The sequence below is a fragment of the Hippopotamus amphibius genome, chromosome 4, assembly GCF_030028045.1.
Source record: "Hippopotamus amphibius kiboko isolate mHipAmp2 chromosome 4, mHipAmp2.hap2, whole genome shotgun sequence".
Taxonomy (NCBI): Eukaryota; Metazoa; Chordata; class Mammalia; order Artiodactyla; family Hippopotamidae; genus Hippopotamus; species Hippopotamus amphibius.
Window position 1 is genome coordinate 110,476,808 of NC_080189.1, and position 15,762 is coordinate 110,492,569.

The 15,762-nt window shown below is 39.5% G+C and overlaps 1 pseudogene; it reads left to right on the forward strand.

Moving 5' to 3' along the window:
* LOC130851923 (eukaryotic translation initiation factor 2A-like) overlaps nucleotides 1–14,765 on the forward strand; it is a 70,667-nt pseudogene extending 55,902 nt beyond the window's left edge.
* The last annotated feature ends 997 nt before the right edge of the window (nucleotides 14,766–15,762 follow it).

A 15,762-nucleotide genomic window follows, 5' to 3' on the forward strand; every position in this document is an offset into this window, starting at 1 on the left:
AAAATAAAGCATAAAACACTCTTACTTGGATGCCCTCCAGCATTTTTGGTCAAATTACACAAGCAAGTCATACAAGCTGATTTTTTTATACTTGATATTTGAGTAAAGCTACCTACTTTCTCACAAAGTTAAAAATTTATTTTGCAGTTTCCTGTACTCAACATGACAGAAGCTATGACTAAAGTAACACAGAATTTAGAATGAGATAAAAACTCAAAAAAGTTTGGATTGGGTTTCCTAGCCTCCTTGAAATCAAGTACCCTAACATTTTAATTAAACAGAGAAGTTGCAACGTACTGAACTGAATCCTATTTGCCAAGTCGGGGAAGGAGATTTGGGGAGACTGGAGTCACTAAATTGTACTGGTTTGGTTGTACGTTTGACATACACATGGATAATATCCCAGGGGAAAATTCTAACAGTGGGAAGAATATTTTCATCTCATAAGCAATGAACTTGATAAGTGATTTTGTTGATAACAATTGGAGCCTCTTGTCTGATGCATCCAAAAGAACAAAGACGTACATGCTTTAGGTGGTGAGGGCGATGTTACATCCTCCGTCCTCCATCAGAGTGTTCTGTTACTTCTCCACAGAATTTCAACAGCCTTTGCTCATGCACAGTTGCCAAATATCTTTCACATTATCCAAGGTCAGAAAAACCATATGGCTTTATGAAGATCAAAGAGTGAAGTCAGAAACCCCACACTTTTGAAAGTAAAGACCGACTCCCCAAGACATACTTCAGCATCAAGTGCACATGACGCACACTAACGAAAAAAGTATGTGGCAAAGCTAACCTACTCAGAAGAGGAGTGATGTGTCCTTCAGGGCAGAAAGGACAAGCCCATCTTCCAGTGGCAAAGTGGTACAGTTATAGACATCAGGGGAAGAAATGAAACCGGATTACAGACTCTCCAAATGATAGGTGGGAGCAGGAGAACATGGCGAAATCAAGTGAGAAATTAACCCCCAGCCTCTGAGGTCATCCTTCATATTGAAATTCAGTTGTTTTAAGGAGTCTTTATTACAAAAGACACGATTTTCTCGTAGCCAAGGGGGAGAGTTCAATTACTGTACCCATGTAATCGTCCATTTGAAATCATTTTTGTGTAAAGATCAGGTGTATTGAATGGATTTGTCATACTCAGAATGTAACTAGTGTAGATGAAATTCCTGTTGAGGGGCATTAACTTTACTATTTTCTCATTTGCTATAAAAGCCTTGTAAGTACCAAGATTTGGGATAGACTGAGTGTTATTATCAACCAGAGAGGGGAGGCAGGAGCTTCCTGACGGGTTTAAAAGCAAGTCGTGTTTTAGTTTATCGTCTAGAGGAAAAAATAAGTCTTCCTCTTGTTTTCAGCGTTAAATAGATACTGTTCTTTTGCTGTTATAACCCATTTGTTTTCTAGATCCCACTGCCAGACGTATTTTAATGGTATTTTTTAATGTCAAGCCCATTCTCCCTGTCATTACCATCCATGTGCTAATCAAGCAGTTATTTTCTCATTTACTTTATAAGACATTCTGTAAAAAACCCATAGAATCCTTTCAGAATTAAGGGGATACCATTATATTGATCATACACATTATTTTATTGAATATTGCATAGATCACTTGAGTAAGGAAACAAAAGTCAATGTAAAAAAGGGAGTATCTAAAAATTATTGAAACATTAAAAGCCGACGTATGTTGTTTTTACATCTGTGGGCAAAGATAAAGTGATCTATGCACAATTTTAAGTGATGTATTTCAACAGTTGCCCAATAATAGTTCCTTAGTTTTCGATCAGTAAATTATCATTTCTTTGTCCTTTAATATGATCATTCAACATTATTAATGCCTGATGGGAGGAATTTTCACATATTGAGGTATGGGAAAGTCATTCTGGCTTACACACGATTTGGCTTGAACTTTCTAAGCCTTGAATTTTCTAAGACAGTCGGAGAACAGACTGTCTTATGGCCTCTCAAACACGCAGTGTACATCTGCTTTAACCATTAAAGAGAAGAACACATTTTAAAATCAAAATGGAGTAACTGAAGTTCAGGCATTCAAATTGAAGCTGGGTGGCCATAATTTCAGACACGTTCCTGCATCCCTGAGAACCTGAATTTTCTGAATTGGGTCAGACTGAAGGACACCACCAGCCGTTCTCAAAACGGTATCTGTGAGCAGCTGCCAGCTGCAACCTTATGGTCTCAGGGTCTCCCCTTGTAACTGTGCAACCATTTCGGACCCCACCCAATCCTTGCTTAACAAGCACCCTTACTTCTTGCAGCTGCGATTATAATTCTTGACAAGCAACTTATGTAGCTCTGTGGCTTTTGCCTTCGGAAGCCTCATCTATTTTGTCATCTGGGGAACACATTCTAGTGCTTCCTGTCATCTGTGTCTCCTGGGCTAGCGTCCTCAGTTTGGAAAGAATAACACTTTTCTATTCTTATTATAGATTGTTTATTTCCATCAGCATACCTAAATTTAACATTCTCTTTGAAAGAAAATTTACCCTCGTTTTAAGGCACTGTGATGGCTTTGGCAAAATTTTAAAGAGTCAAGTCGTGAAGATTAAGAGACAAGGACTTCATCCACAAACAGCTGGATTTGTTGCTTCCCTTCTCCTCTGAGGAAAACCCTTTAGCTTGTCTTTCCAACCACTCTGACCAAGGGCAATGCCATGCTTAGGGAGGAAGTCGACTCCACTGGAAGTAGGTGTCGTTGCCTCCCCAGAATGGATTTCCACTTGGATCAAAGACCAGAGCGCTGTCTGCACTGCCTTGGCCACGTTCATTCTTAAACATGGCTTCTGTCACCACCAGACCATCGAAACTGAAAGCACCAAATTGGTCCTACCATAGTGAGTCCTAAAACCATGGTCTATTGCAGCTTCCTGGACGTGGGCCTTTGCTGTATTTCTTTAAATGGTCTAAAATTAATAGCAAGGTCTCTTTCTCAGTTTCTTCCTCCCCTGGAACTTCTATTTTTCAGGATTCTTCTGCGTCCTCCTATTCTTATCGCTCAACTCTGGTGTCCTCTCCTGGCTTCAAGTCTCCAGTCTCATCTCCTGCCAGCCCCACTGCTGAGCAGCAGCTGCACTTTCAAGTGCTGGCTGGCCGTCCCACTAGGGATGCCCACCAGGCATCTCAGACTCATCACATTCAAAACAAAAACCTGATTTTATTTTATTTTATTTTTAACTTTTTAAATGTATTTTATTGAAGCATAGTTGGTTTACAATGTTGTGTTAGTTTCTGGTGCACAGCAAGGTGACTCAGTTTTATATATATATATTCTTTTTCATATTCTTTTCCATCATGCTTTATCACAGGATATCAAATATAGTTCCCTGTGCTCTACAGTAGGACCTTGTTGTTTATTCATTCGATATATAATAGTTTGATCTGCTAATCCTAAACTCCCAATCTAGCCCTCCCCCACCCCCACCCCCTTCGTAACCACAAGTCTCTTTTCTATGTCTGTGAGTCTGCTTCTAAAAACATGATTTTAATCTTACCAAGCCTGTGTCTCCTTCTGTGTCTCCCAACTTCATGAAGGAACCCATCAGTCATTAAGTTGCCAAAAACTCTTCTCTCCTATTCCTATTTATATTTATCATATAAATAACAAGGAAGATGGTACAACCAACCTGGAGACAGTTTGGTAGTTTCTTAAAAACAACTAAGTGTGGGACTACTGTACAAACTTGTATTTGCACTCCTAGACATTGATGATAGAGACATTAAAACTTGTGTTCACACAATAACTGTTCACACAATAACATTCATAAATGTTTATGGGCATTTTATTCTTTTTTTTTTTTCCCCACACAGCATGCGGGATCTTAGTTCCCTAACCAGGGATCGAACCCATGCCCTCTGCAATGGAAGCAGAGTCTTAATCACTGGATCGCCAGGGAAGGCCCATGGAAATTTTATTCTTTTTTTTTTTAATTTTATTTATTTATTATTTATTGGGGGGCTACACCAAGTTCAATCATCTGTTTTTATACACATATCCCCGTATTCCCTTCCTCCCTTGACTCCCCCACCACGCTCCCCGTCCCAGTCCTCTAAGGCATCTTCCATCATCGAGTTGAACTCCCTTTGTGATACAACAACTTCCCACTGGCTATCTACTTTACAGTTGGTAGTATATATATATATGTCTGTGCTACTCTCTCGCTTCATCTCAGCTTCCCCTTCACCCCCCGGCCCCTCCCAAACCTCGAGTTTTCCAGTCCATTCTCTGTATCTGCGTCCTTGTTCTTGTCACTGAGTTCATCAGTACCATTTTTAGATTCCGTATATGTGAGTTAGCATACAATATTTGTCTTTCTCTTTCTGACTTACTTCACTCTGTATGACAGACTGTAGGTCTATCCACCTCATTACATATAGCTCCATCTCATCCCTTTTTATAGCTGAGTAATATTCCATTGTGTATATATGCCACATCTTCTTTATCCATTCATTTGTTGATGGGCATTTAGGTTGCTTCCATGTCCTGGCTATTGTAAAGAGTGCTGCAATAAACATTATGGTACACGTTTCTTTTGGGATTATGGTTTTCTTTGTGTATATGCCCAGTAGTGGGATTACTGGATCATATGGTAGTTCTATTTGTAGTTTTTTAAGGAACCTCCAAATTGTTTTCCATAGTGGCTATACCAACTTACATTCCCACCAACAGTGCAGGAGAATTCCCTTTTCTCCACACCCTCTCCAACATTTGTTGTTTCCAGATTTTGTGATGATGGCCATTCTGACCGGTGTGAGGTGACACCTCATTGTGGCTTTGACTTGCATTTCTCTAATGATGAGTGATGAGGAGCATCTTTTCATGTGTTTGTTGGCCATCTGTATGTCTTCTTTGGAGAAGTGTCTATTTAGGTCTTCCACCCATTTGGGGATTGGGTTATTTGCTTTTTTGGTATGAAGCTGCATGAGCTGCTTCTATATTTTGGAGGCTAATCCTTTGTCTGTTGTTTCATGGCAACTATTTTTTCCCATTCTGAGGGTTGCCTTTTAGTCTTGTTTATGGTTTCTTTTGCTGTGCAAAAGCTTTTAAGTTTCATGAGGTCCCATTTGTTTATTTTCAATTTTATTTCCATGATTCTAGGAGGTGGGTCAAAAAGGATCTTGCTTTGATGTGTGTCATAGAGTGTTCTGCCTATGTTTTCCTCTAGGAGTTTTATAGTGTCTGGCCTTACACTGAGGTCTTTAATCCATTTGGAGTTTATTTTTGTGTATGGTGTTAGGAAGTGTTCTAATTTCATTCTTTTACATGTTGCTGTCCAATTTTCCCAGCACCACTTATTGAAGAGGCTGTCTTTTGTCCATTGTATACTCGTGCCTCCTTTGTCAAAGATAAGGTGCCCGTATGTGTTTGGGCTTACTTCTGAGTTCTCTATTCTATTCCATTGATCTTCCTTTCTGTTTTTGTGCCAGTACCATACTGTCTTGATCACTATGGCCTTGTAGTATAGTTTGAAGTCAGGAAGCCTGATTCCACCAACTCCATTTTTCCTTCTCAAGATTGCTTTGGCTATTCGGGGTCTTTTGCGTTTCCATACAAATCGCAAGATTTCTTGCTCTGGTTCTGTGAAAAATGCCATTGGTAATTTGATGGGGATTGTATTGAATATGTAAATTGTTTTGGGTAGTACAGTCATTTTCACGATGTTCATTCTTCCAATCCAGGAACATGGTATGTCCCTCCCTCTGTTTGTGTCGTCTTTGATTTCTTTCATCAATGTCTTAAAGTTTTCTGTCTACAGATCTTTTGCGTCCTTAGGGCAGTTTATTCTTAGGTATTTTATTCTTTTTGTTGCAATGGTGAATGGGAGAGTTTCCTTAATTTCTCTTTCTGCTCTTCTGTTGTTAGTGTATAGGAATGCAAGAGATTTCTGTGCATTAATTTTGTATCCTGCTACTTTACTAAATTCATCAATTAGTGCTAGCAGTTTTCTGGTAGAGTCTTTAGGGTTTTCTATATATAATATCATGTCATCTGCAAAGAGTGACAATTTTACTTCTTCTTTTCCAATTTGGATTCCTTTGATTTCTTTTTCTTCTCTGATTGCTGTGGCTAAAACTTCCAAAACTATGTTGAATAATAGTGGTGAGAGTGGACACCCTTGTCTTGTTCCTGTTCTTAGATGGAATGCTTTCAGTTTTTCCCCATTTAGAAGGATGTTGCCTTTTGGTTTCTCATATATGGCTTTTATTATGTTGAGGTAATTTCCTTCTATGCCCATTTTCTGGAGAGCTTTTATCATAAATGGATGTTGAACTATGTCAAAAGCTTTTTCTGCATCTATTGAGATGATCATATGGTTTTTATCCTTCAATTTGTTGATATGATGTATCACGTTGATTGATTTGCATATATTGAAGAATCCTTGCATCCCAGGGATAAACCCCACTTGATCATGGTGTATGATTTTTTTAATGTGTTGTTGGAGTCTGTTAGCTAGTATTTTGTTGAGGATTTTTGCATCTATATTCATCAGTGATATTGGTCTGTAATTTTCTTTTTTTGTGACATCTTTGCCTGGTTTTGGTATCAGGGTGATGGTGGCCTCGTAGAATCAGTTTGGGAGTGTTCCACCTTCTGCGATATTTTGGAAGAGTTTGAGAAGGATAGGTGTTAGCTCTTCTCGAAATGTTTGATAGAATTCGCCCGTGAACCCATCTGGTCCTGGGCTTTTGTGTGTTGGGAGATTTTTAATCACTGCCTCAATTTCCGTTCTTGTGATTGGTCTGTTCATAGTTTCTATTTCTTCCTGGTTCAGTCTTGGCAGATTGTATTTTTCTAAGAATGTATCCATTTCTTCCAGGTTATCCAATTGATTGGCATGTAGTTACTTGTAGTAGTCTCTCATGATCTTTTGTATTTCTGAGGTGTCCATTGTTACTTCTCCTTTTTCATTTTTAATTCTGTTGATTTGCATCTTCTCCCTGTTTTTCTTGATGAGTCTGGATAATGGTTTATCAATTTGGTTAATCTTCTCAAAGAACCAGCTTTTAGTTTTATTAATTTTTGCTATGGCTTCCTTCCTTTCTTTTTCATTTATTTCTGCTCTGATCTTTATGATTTCTTTCCTTCTGCTCACTTTGGGGTTTCTTTGTTCTTCTTTTTCTAATTGTTTTAGATGTAAGGTTAGGTTGTTTATTCGATCATTTTCTTGTTTCTTAAGATAGGACTGTATTGCTATAAACTTCCCTCTTAGAACTGCTTTTGCTGCGTCCCATAGGTTTTGGGTTGTTGTGTCTTCATTGTCATTTGTTTCTAGATAGTTTTTGATTTCCTCTTTGATTTCTTTAGTGATTTCTTGGTTGTTTAAGAGTGAATTGTTTAGCCTCCATGTGTTTGTATTTTTTGCAGTTTTTTTCCTGTAATTGATATCTAGTCTCATGGCATTGTGGTCTGAGAAGATGCTTGATATGATTTCAATTTTCTTGAATTTGCTGAGGTTTGATTTGTGACCCAAGATGTGATCTATCCTGGAAAATGTTCCATGTGCACTTGAGAAGAAAGTGTAGTCTGTCGTTTTTGGATGGAATGTCCTATAAATATCAATTAAGTCAAGATGGTCTAATGTGTCATTTCAAGCTTGTGTGTCTTTATTTTCTGTTTGGATGATCAGTCCATTGATGTAAGTGGGGTGTTCAAGTCTCCCACTATTATTGTGTTACTGTCGATGTCCCCTTTTATAGCTGTTAGCATTTGCCTTATGTATTGAGGTGCTCCTATGTTGGGGGCATAGATGTTTACCATTGTGATATGTTCTTCTTGAATGGATCCCTTGATCATGATGTAGTGTCCTCCCTTGTCTCTTGTAATAGTCTTTACTTTCAAGTCTAATTTGTCTGATATGAGTATTGCTACTCCAGCTTTCTTTTGACTTCCATTTGCATGGAATATCTTTTTCCATCCCTTTACTTTCAGTCTATATGTATCCCTTGGTCTGAAGTGGGTTTCTTGTAGGCAGCATAGAGAAGGGTCTTGTTTTTGTATCCATTCAGCCAATCTGTGTCTTTTGGTTGGAGCATTTAATCCATTTACATTTAAAGTGATTATTGACATGTGTGTTCCAATGACCATTTTCTTAATTGTTTTGGGTTTGTATTTGTAGGTGTTTTCCTTTTCTTGTGTGTCCTACTTAGAGAAGTTCCTTTAGCACTTGTTGTAAGGCTGGTTTGGTGGTGCTGAATTCTCTTAACTTTTGCTTGTCTGGAAAGCTTTTGATTTCTCCCTCAAATCTGAATGAGATTCTTGCTGGGTAGAGTATTCTTGGCTGTAGGTTTCTCTCTTTCAGGACTTTCAGTATATCCTGCCATTCCCTTCTGGCCTGCAGAGTTTCTATAGAAAGGTCAGCTGTTATCCTTATGGGTTTTCCCTTATATGTTGTTTGTTGCTTTTCTCTTGCTGCTTTTAATATTTTTTCTTTGTGTTTAATTGTCATTAGTTTGATTAATATGTGCCTTGGTATATTTCTCCTTGGGTTTATTCTGTATGGGACTCTCTGTGCTTCTTGGATTTGGTTAATTATTTCCTTTCCCATGTTGGGGAAGTTTTCCACTATAACCTCCTCAAATATTTTCTCAGACCCTTTCTTGTTTTCTTCTTCTTCTGGGATGCCTATAATTCGAATGTTGGTACGTTTAAGGTTATCACTGAGGTCTCTGAGACTGTCTTCTATTCTTTTTATTCTTTTTTCTTTTTCCTGCTCTGTGGCATTTATTTCCCCCATTCTATCTTCCAGCTCACTTATTCGTTCTTCTGCCTCAGTCATTCTGCTGGTTATAGCATCTAGAGTATTTTTAATTTCAGTTATTTTATTATCCATTGCTGTTTGTTTTTCTGAGTTCTTATGAACTGTTTCTTGTACTTTCTCTATTTTGTTATCAAGATTTTGTATCATTTTTACTATCATTACTCTGAATTCTTTTTCAGGCATTTTTCCTATTTCCTCCTCATTTATTTGGTCTTGTGGGGTTTTTTCCTGCTCCTTTGCCTGCATGGTGTTTCTTTGTTTCCTCATGGTTGTCCAAACTTTTGGGGTTGCTTGTCCTGGTGATACAGGTGTTTATAGCAGACTGTCCAAGCCTCAGACTAATGTCCAAGTATTGGATTAAGCAAATACTAAGTCTAGGAAACACATACATGTATAAGACACACAACTACTGAATCCATTAGGACATAAGGCTCTGGAAAGACCTGAAAGAACCCCAGTATGCTACCAGATATTCAAAGAGAAACCCAACAGAAATTGACAATTGAAACAGAACAAATCAGAGACAAAAGCAAAAGCAAACAAACAAACAAATAACACCTTACACATACAAACACTAATCCAGGGAGATTTTGTAAGCTAGGATCAAATATAGAAAAGAGCTAGAGTAGCACCAGACAGAACGGAGATTCTCAGAATGAAATTAGAGAGTTGTACTAAGAACTAAGATAAAGACAAAAACCTAATATTAAATACCAAGGTGGTGCGTCATCTGGAGAATAGAGCAAGGAGTCTGAGCAGATCGATAGTGTTGCTTATACGTATGTTAAGATAAAATAAACTTAAAATGGCTGGAAGAAAGGGGAACAGAAGAGCATAGTGTGGTTGGAAATATGCAAATAAAAAGAAAGGAATAGAAATGTATAAAAGATAGGGATGAAAGGAAAGTATGAGAGATATATTGTCCGTACTACCAAAAACTTAGCTAGATATAGAAGTATATAAAAAGGAAAAAAAATGAAAATAGAATAAAAAATATCATTAAAAAATTATGTTATAAAACTTGTAGATCCCTTAGGACTAAGATCGTAAATAATAACGAAGAAAAAAAAGAGAGAGAGAGAGAAGAAAAATCCAGAACTGATCCCAGAATGGACCAGTTCAATAGGATTGATACTAATATTTCTGTTTCCTTAGAGTCTCAGCTGTAAGTGTCCTTCTACTCGCCTTGGATTTTTTTGCATTATTCTGTGACCAGCAGAGGTTCCTTTATTGTTAGTCTGTAAGCTTCGGTGTGTGGGGAGGGAGAGGGTACAATAGTGGCTCCTTCTCCTGGGAGTGAGTGAGCAGTGATGCACTGTTGTTTCAGTCGGGCTTGGAGGTGCCTGTTGCAGAGGGACGCCAGTGGCTCAGGAGTAAAGAGAAAGTCTCAGACTTGGGCCTCTCTCGGGTTTTTGTTTGTTTGTTTGTTTGTTTTTCTCGGCAGCCTCCCTGCTGCCGGCGTTCCAAGGGGTTTTAATCCAGTCCTGCCCGAGTGCCTGAGGGTGCTTGTTATCCCTGAGCGCCTTAGTTGGCCCACAGGGCGTCTTTCCACTGCCTGCTGCAGAGGCCACGAAAGAGAGAGAGAGGCTATGCACGCGGCTCCTCCCCCCAGCCCGTGAGCCTGCAGCCTCCAGCCGCCATCATGGCCGGGCAGCTCTCAGGGACAGGCACTCCTCGCTGCGGACCTCTTCCCTCCTGTCCTCTCGGTCCGTCACCTTACTGGCAACAATGTTTCTCCCCTTGAACCAGCTCTCCAGTTCCCACACTCCCGCTCCCGGACCCCCTGTTCAGCTGTGGATCGAGGTCTCGGTCCGGGAACGCTGAGCTGCGGGGCGGACCCTCCGTATGTTTCTCACTCCCTCCCGTCTGCCACGGCTCCACTGCTTCACCCTCTTTGAGCCATTGTAGATGCCTCCCTACTGGCTATGTCGGGCTCCCTGAGGTCCTTTCTGGTGTCCGAGGCCGTCTGCTGGTGTTCAGCTGGTTCTCTGTGGGAATTATTGTGTCCTTCGGTGCATTCCCAATGCATCTGTGGAGAGGGATGCATTCCACGTCCCTCTACTTCACCGCCATCTTTTTCCTCTGGAAATTTTATTCTTAATAGCCAAAAAGTGGAAGCAAACCAAACATCTTCCGATGGATGAATGGATAGATTGTGGCACATTCGTACCATAGAGTATAGTCAATAAAAAAACAAGCTATTGCCTAAGGAGGCAAAAGATCTGTATGCAGAAAACTTTAAGACATTGATGAAAGAAGTCAAAGATGACACAAACAGATGGAGGGACATACCATGTTCCTGGATTGGAAGAATCAACATCGTGAAAATGACTGTACTACCCAAAGCAATTTACAGATTCAATGCAATCCCGATCAAATTACCAATGGCATTTTTCACAGAACTAGAGCAAGAAATCTTGCGATTTGTATGGAAACACAAAAGACCCCGAATAGCCAAAGCAATCTTGAGAAGGAAAAATGGAGTTGGTGGAATCAGGCTTCCTGACTTCAAACTATACTACAAGGCCATAGTGATCAAGACAGTATGGTACTGGCACAAAAACAGAAAGGAAGATCAATGGAATAGAATAGAGAACTCAGAAGTAAGCCCAAACACATACGGGCACCTTATCTTTGACAAAGGAGGCACGAGTATACAATGGACAAAAGACAGCCTCTTCAATAAGTGGTGCTGGGAAAATTGGACAGCAACATGTAAAAGAATGAAATTAGAACACTTCCTAACACCATACACAAAAATAAACTCCAAATGGATTAAAGACCTACATGTAAGGCCAGACACTATAAAACTCCTAGAGGAAAACATAGGCAGAACACTCTTTGACATCCATCAAAGCAACATCCTTTTTGACCCACCTCCTAGAATCATGGAAATAAAATCAAGAATAAACGAATGGGACCTCATGAAACTTAAAAGCTTTTGCACAGCAAAAGAAACCATAAACAAGACTAAAAGGCAACCCTCAGAATGGGAAAAAATAATTGCCTATGAAACAACGGACAAAGGATTAACCTCCAAAATATACAAGCAGCTCATGCAGCTTCATACCAAAAAAGCAAATAACCCAATCCACAAATGGGCAGAAGACCTAAATAGACATTTCTCCAAAGAAGACATACAGATGGCCAACAAACACATGAAAAGATGCTCAACATCACTCATCATCAGAGAAATGCAAGTCAAAGCCACAATGAGGTATCACCTCACACCGGTCAGAATGGCCATCATCACAAAGTCTGGAAACAACAAATGTTGGAGAGGGTGTGGAGAAAAGGGAACTCTCCTGCACTGTTGGTGGGACTGTAAGTTGGTACAGCCACTATGGAAAACAATTTGGAGGTTCCTTAAAAAACTACAAATAGAACTACCATATGATCCAGTCATCCCACTCCTGGGCATATACCCAAAGAAAACCATAATCCCAAAAGAAACGTGTACCATAATATTTATTGCAGCACTATTTACAATAGCCAGGACATGGAAGCAACCTAAATGCCCATCAACAAATGAATGGATACAGAAGATGTGGCATATATATACAATGGAATATTACTCAGCTATAAAAGGGGATGAGATGGAGCTATATGTAATGAGGTGGATAGAACTACAATCTGTCATACATAGTGAAGTAAGTCAGAAAGAGAAGGACAAATATTGTATGCTAACTCACATATACGGAATCTAAAAATGGTACTGATGAACTCAGTGACAAGAACAAGGAAGCAGATACAGAGAATGGACTGGAGAACTCGAGGTATGGGAGGGGGCGGGGGGTGAAGGGGAAGCTGAGAAGAAGCGAGAGAGTAGCACAGACATATATATACTACCAACTGTAAAATAGTCAGTGGGAAGTTGTTGTATAACAAAGGGAGTCCAACTCGAGGATGGAAGATGCCTTAGAGGACTGGGGCAGGGAGGGTGGGGGGGACTCGAGGGGGGGGCATCAAGGAAGGGAGGGAATATGGGGATATGTGTATAAAAACAATTGATTGAACCTGGTGTACCCCCAAAAAAATAAAAAAAATAAAAAAAAAAAACAAGCTATTGATACGTGTGACAACTTAGATGAATCTTTATTTGACTTCGGCTGAATGAAAAGAAAGTCAATCCCCCTAAGTTACATTCTGTATGATTCCACTTATATAACATTGTTGAAATGACTGAAGTATAGAAGAGAGAACAAGAGGGCTGCGGGAAGGCGGGTAGTCATGTGATGGAGATGGTCTGTCTCTTGACTGTATCAGAGTAAACATCCTGACGATGCAGTGATATTTTGCTACAGTTTTACAATTAGATTCTCATTGTGGGAAGTGGAGTAAAGGATACCCAGGTTCTCTTTGTATCTTTCTTACAACTGAATGTGAGTCTCTAGCGGCTTCAAAATGAACATAATTTTAAAATTTCATTTAAAAATACATAAAAATAGATTTGTCTGTCAAACTGCCTCAGGAGTCAGGAGCCATCCGAACGACAACAAAAATATACAATAAAGATTCTTCTCTATTCTTATTATTTTCTTTGACTCTTACACAATGATACATACTTTCTGCATATTTTAAAACTAACTTAGAGCACAGCTGGGTTGTCCAAGCTCCAACTTTGTCATGTAAAGACTGGAGCAAATTTGAAGTCTTCATTCAGAAAAACAATGCAAAATCGGCATCCATCCTGCTCAGAAGATGAAACTATTTGTACCAGAAATGTTAACAATGAAGTTCCCTTCTTTCAAAACAACAATTTTAATGCGATTGCAAATAAACTGAATTTGCAAACAATTATCTTGTGTTCTCACTTGGACCCTAACTGCACTGGGTGGCTGTCCATGTCCGGGGGAGTAAGGGCATGTCTTCATCTGCTAGATTAGATCAGTACCTCAACTTGGGTGCACCTCATGCAGTTTTAGTCAATAATTTCCTTAAGGCTGATGAGATTACAACACTAGGGAATACAAAAGCCACTGCTGTGTAGTAACAGCCAGTACAGATGTTGAAAAGACAGGAGCTTCCTATTGTGGGGGAAATTCTGCATTACATTGCAACAAATACAGAAAGTGCTGTAGTGCAATTACCCAAAAACAGCTCCATTTATGATGCAGTTTAGAATTCTAGTTCTACTGAGTTTTGTGCTATTTACTGTGTCATGCCTGCCAAATGTGATTCTGCATTTAAGTTGGGACTGGTCGTCCTAACGCAGACTGCGACAGCCCTCGTGGACACATATTGGTAGCATCTGAACTTGGCAATCTGAGGATATGAAGGAAGTGTAGGATGTTGCAAACTACAAACTCATTTCTAAACCCATCTCCTCTGATTCTAAATATTTTCCTTGGTGCCCAGATGGTGAGACATTCTAACGGTCACCTGTCCTCTTGAGTAACATGTTAACATTGAGTACGAGATTTGGCAGTAACCCGGCTCTGTCTTGCGCAAGTAGGATGTATCTTCAAGTGTAGGAATATGGCAGTTTTTCTGGGCAGTCAATTTTGGATGGAATATTCACAGGAAGGACAATAACTTATCAAGCAGCTCTAAGTGAAGTCCCAGTGAGGAACATAAACTTGCAACAGCTTTTAAGAAATGAACCAATTACCGCTTCCGCACTGCATGAGGAAGAACCATCTCAGAATAAGAAACCACCACCTGGAAGTGAAAAGCCACTGTCAAAAACAGCCCTTAAGAATCAAAGGACTCCTGAGGATGAGACTGCAGAGCAGAGAGCGAGAGGTGGCAGGAGTCCAGATAGGAGTCCACTCCTGCCCCGCGAAGCCACCAAGAGAGACTGCCTCTCAGTCACCTTCCAGAGACCCTGAGACAGACAAACAGACCCAGAGCCTAAAGAAGATGCTGTAGGCAATGGAACAGCTGAAAGAACAAGCAGCACCTGGAAAACAGCTAGAAAAACATCAACGGGAGAAAACACAGGGAGAGAGACCCTTTCTCCATGAGCTAAAGATATGGAATTGAGAATTTAAGATTCACGGAAAGCGAGTTAGTTACCAGAAACCTGTGCAGACACTTCTTCTGTTAAACCCACTGGCATCTTGGCAATGTGCCCATCCTTATTGTTCAGCTAGAACTTGAATAGTTCATTCAAAATTTTTTAAAAAATAGAGCAAGAAACCTGAAATACTTAAGAATAAATCTAACAAGTAATGTCTAAGAACTCTACACTGAAAACTATAAAAAAAAAATTGCAGAAGGAAATTAGAGCCAAAAGTATATCATTTTCCGAGATATGAAACCTCAATATTCTAGATGTTGATTCCCTCCAGAACATGTCTATATACTCTACGCAATTAAATAAAATTCAGCATGAATTTTGTAATAGTTGACAAATTGTAAGTAAAATTTGTATGGAAATACAAAGAAATGAGAAGAGCCAACGTGATTTTTTAAAAACAGAACAAAGTCAGAGGATTTACCCCAGCTGATTTCAGGATTTATTCTAAACCCCAAGTAAACAAGACTGCACGATATTGGTGAAAAAGTAGATCTATGGAACTTAAGAGAAAGCCGAGAAAATAGTTTTTCGACTTTGGCTCTAATGATATTTGGGGACAGATAACTCTTTGTCGTGGGGGCTGTTGTGTGCATTGCAGGATGCTCAGCCACACTGCTGACCTCCATGCACTAGATGCTGGGAGCACCCCCGAGCTGTGGCAACACAAAACGTCCAGACATTGTCAAATATTCCCTGAGAGGCAAAATCACCCCCCACCTGCAGTTCAGAACTACTGGTTGACTTATACATACATGATAAATGACAAAGATACCAGACAATTCAACGAGAAGTGGAAAGTCATTTCAACAAATGATAACAAAAAATTAGACACAGACCCTTCACTCATGCCATACACTTGAAATGGATCATAGACAGTAATATGAAACCTAAAACTAAAATATCTAGTACAACAGGTAAAAAAAAATTAAATACTTTATGATCTCGGGTAAGTACATATAC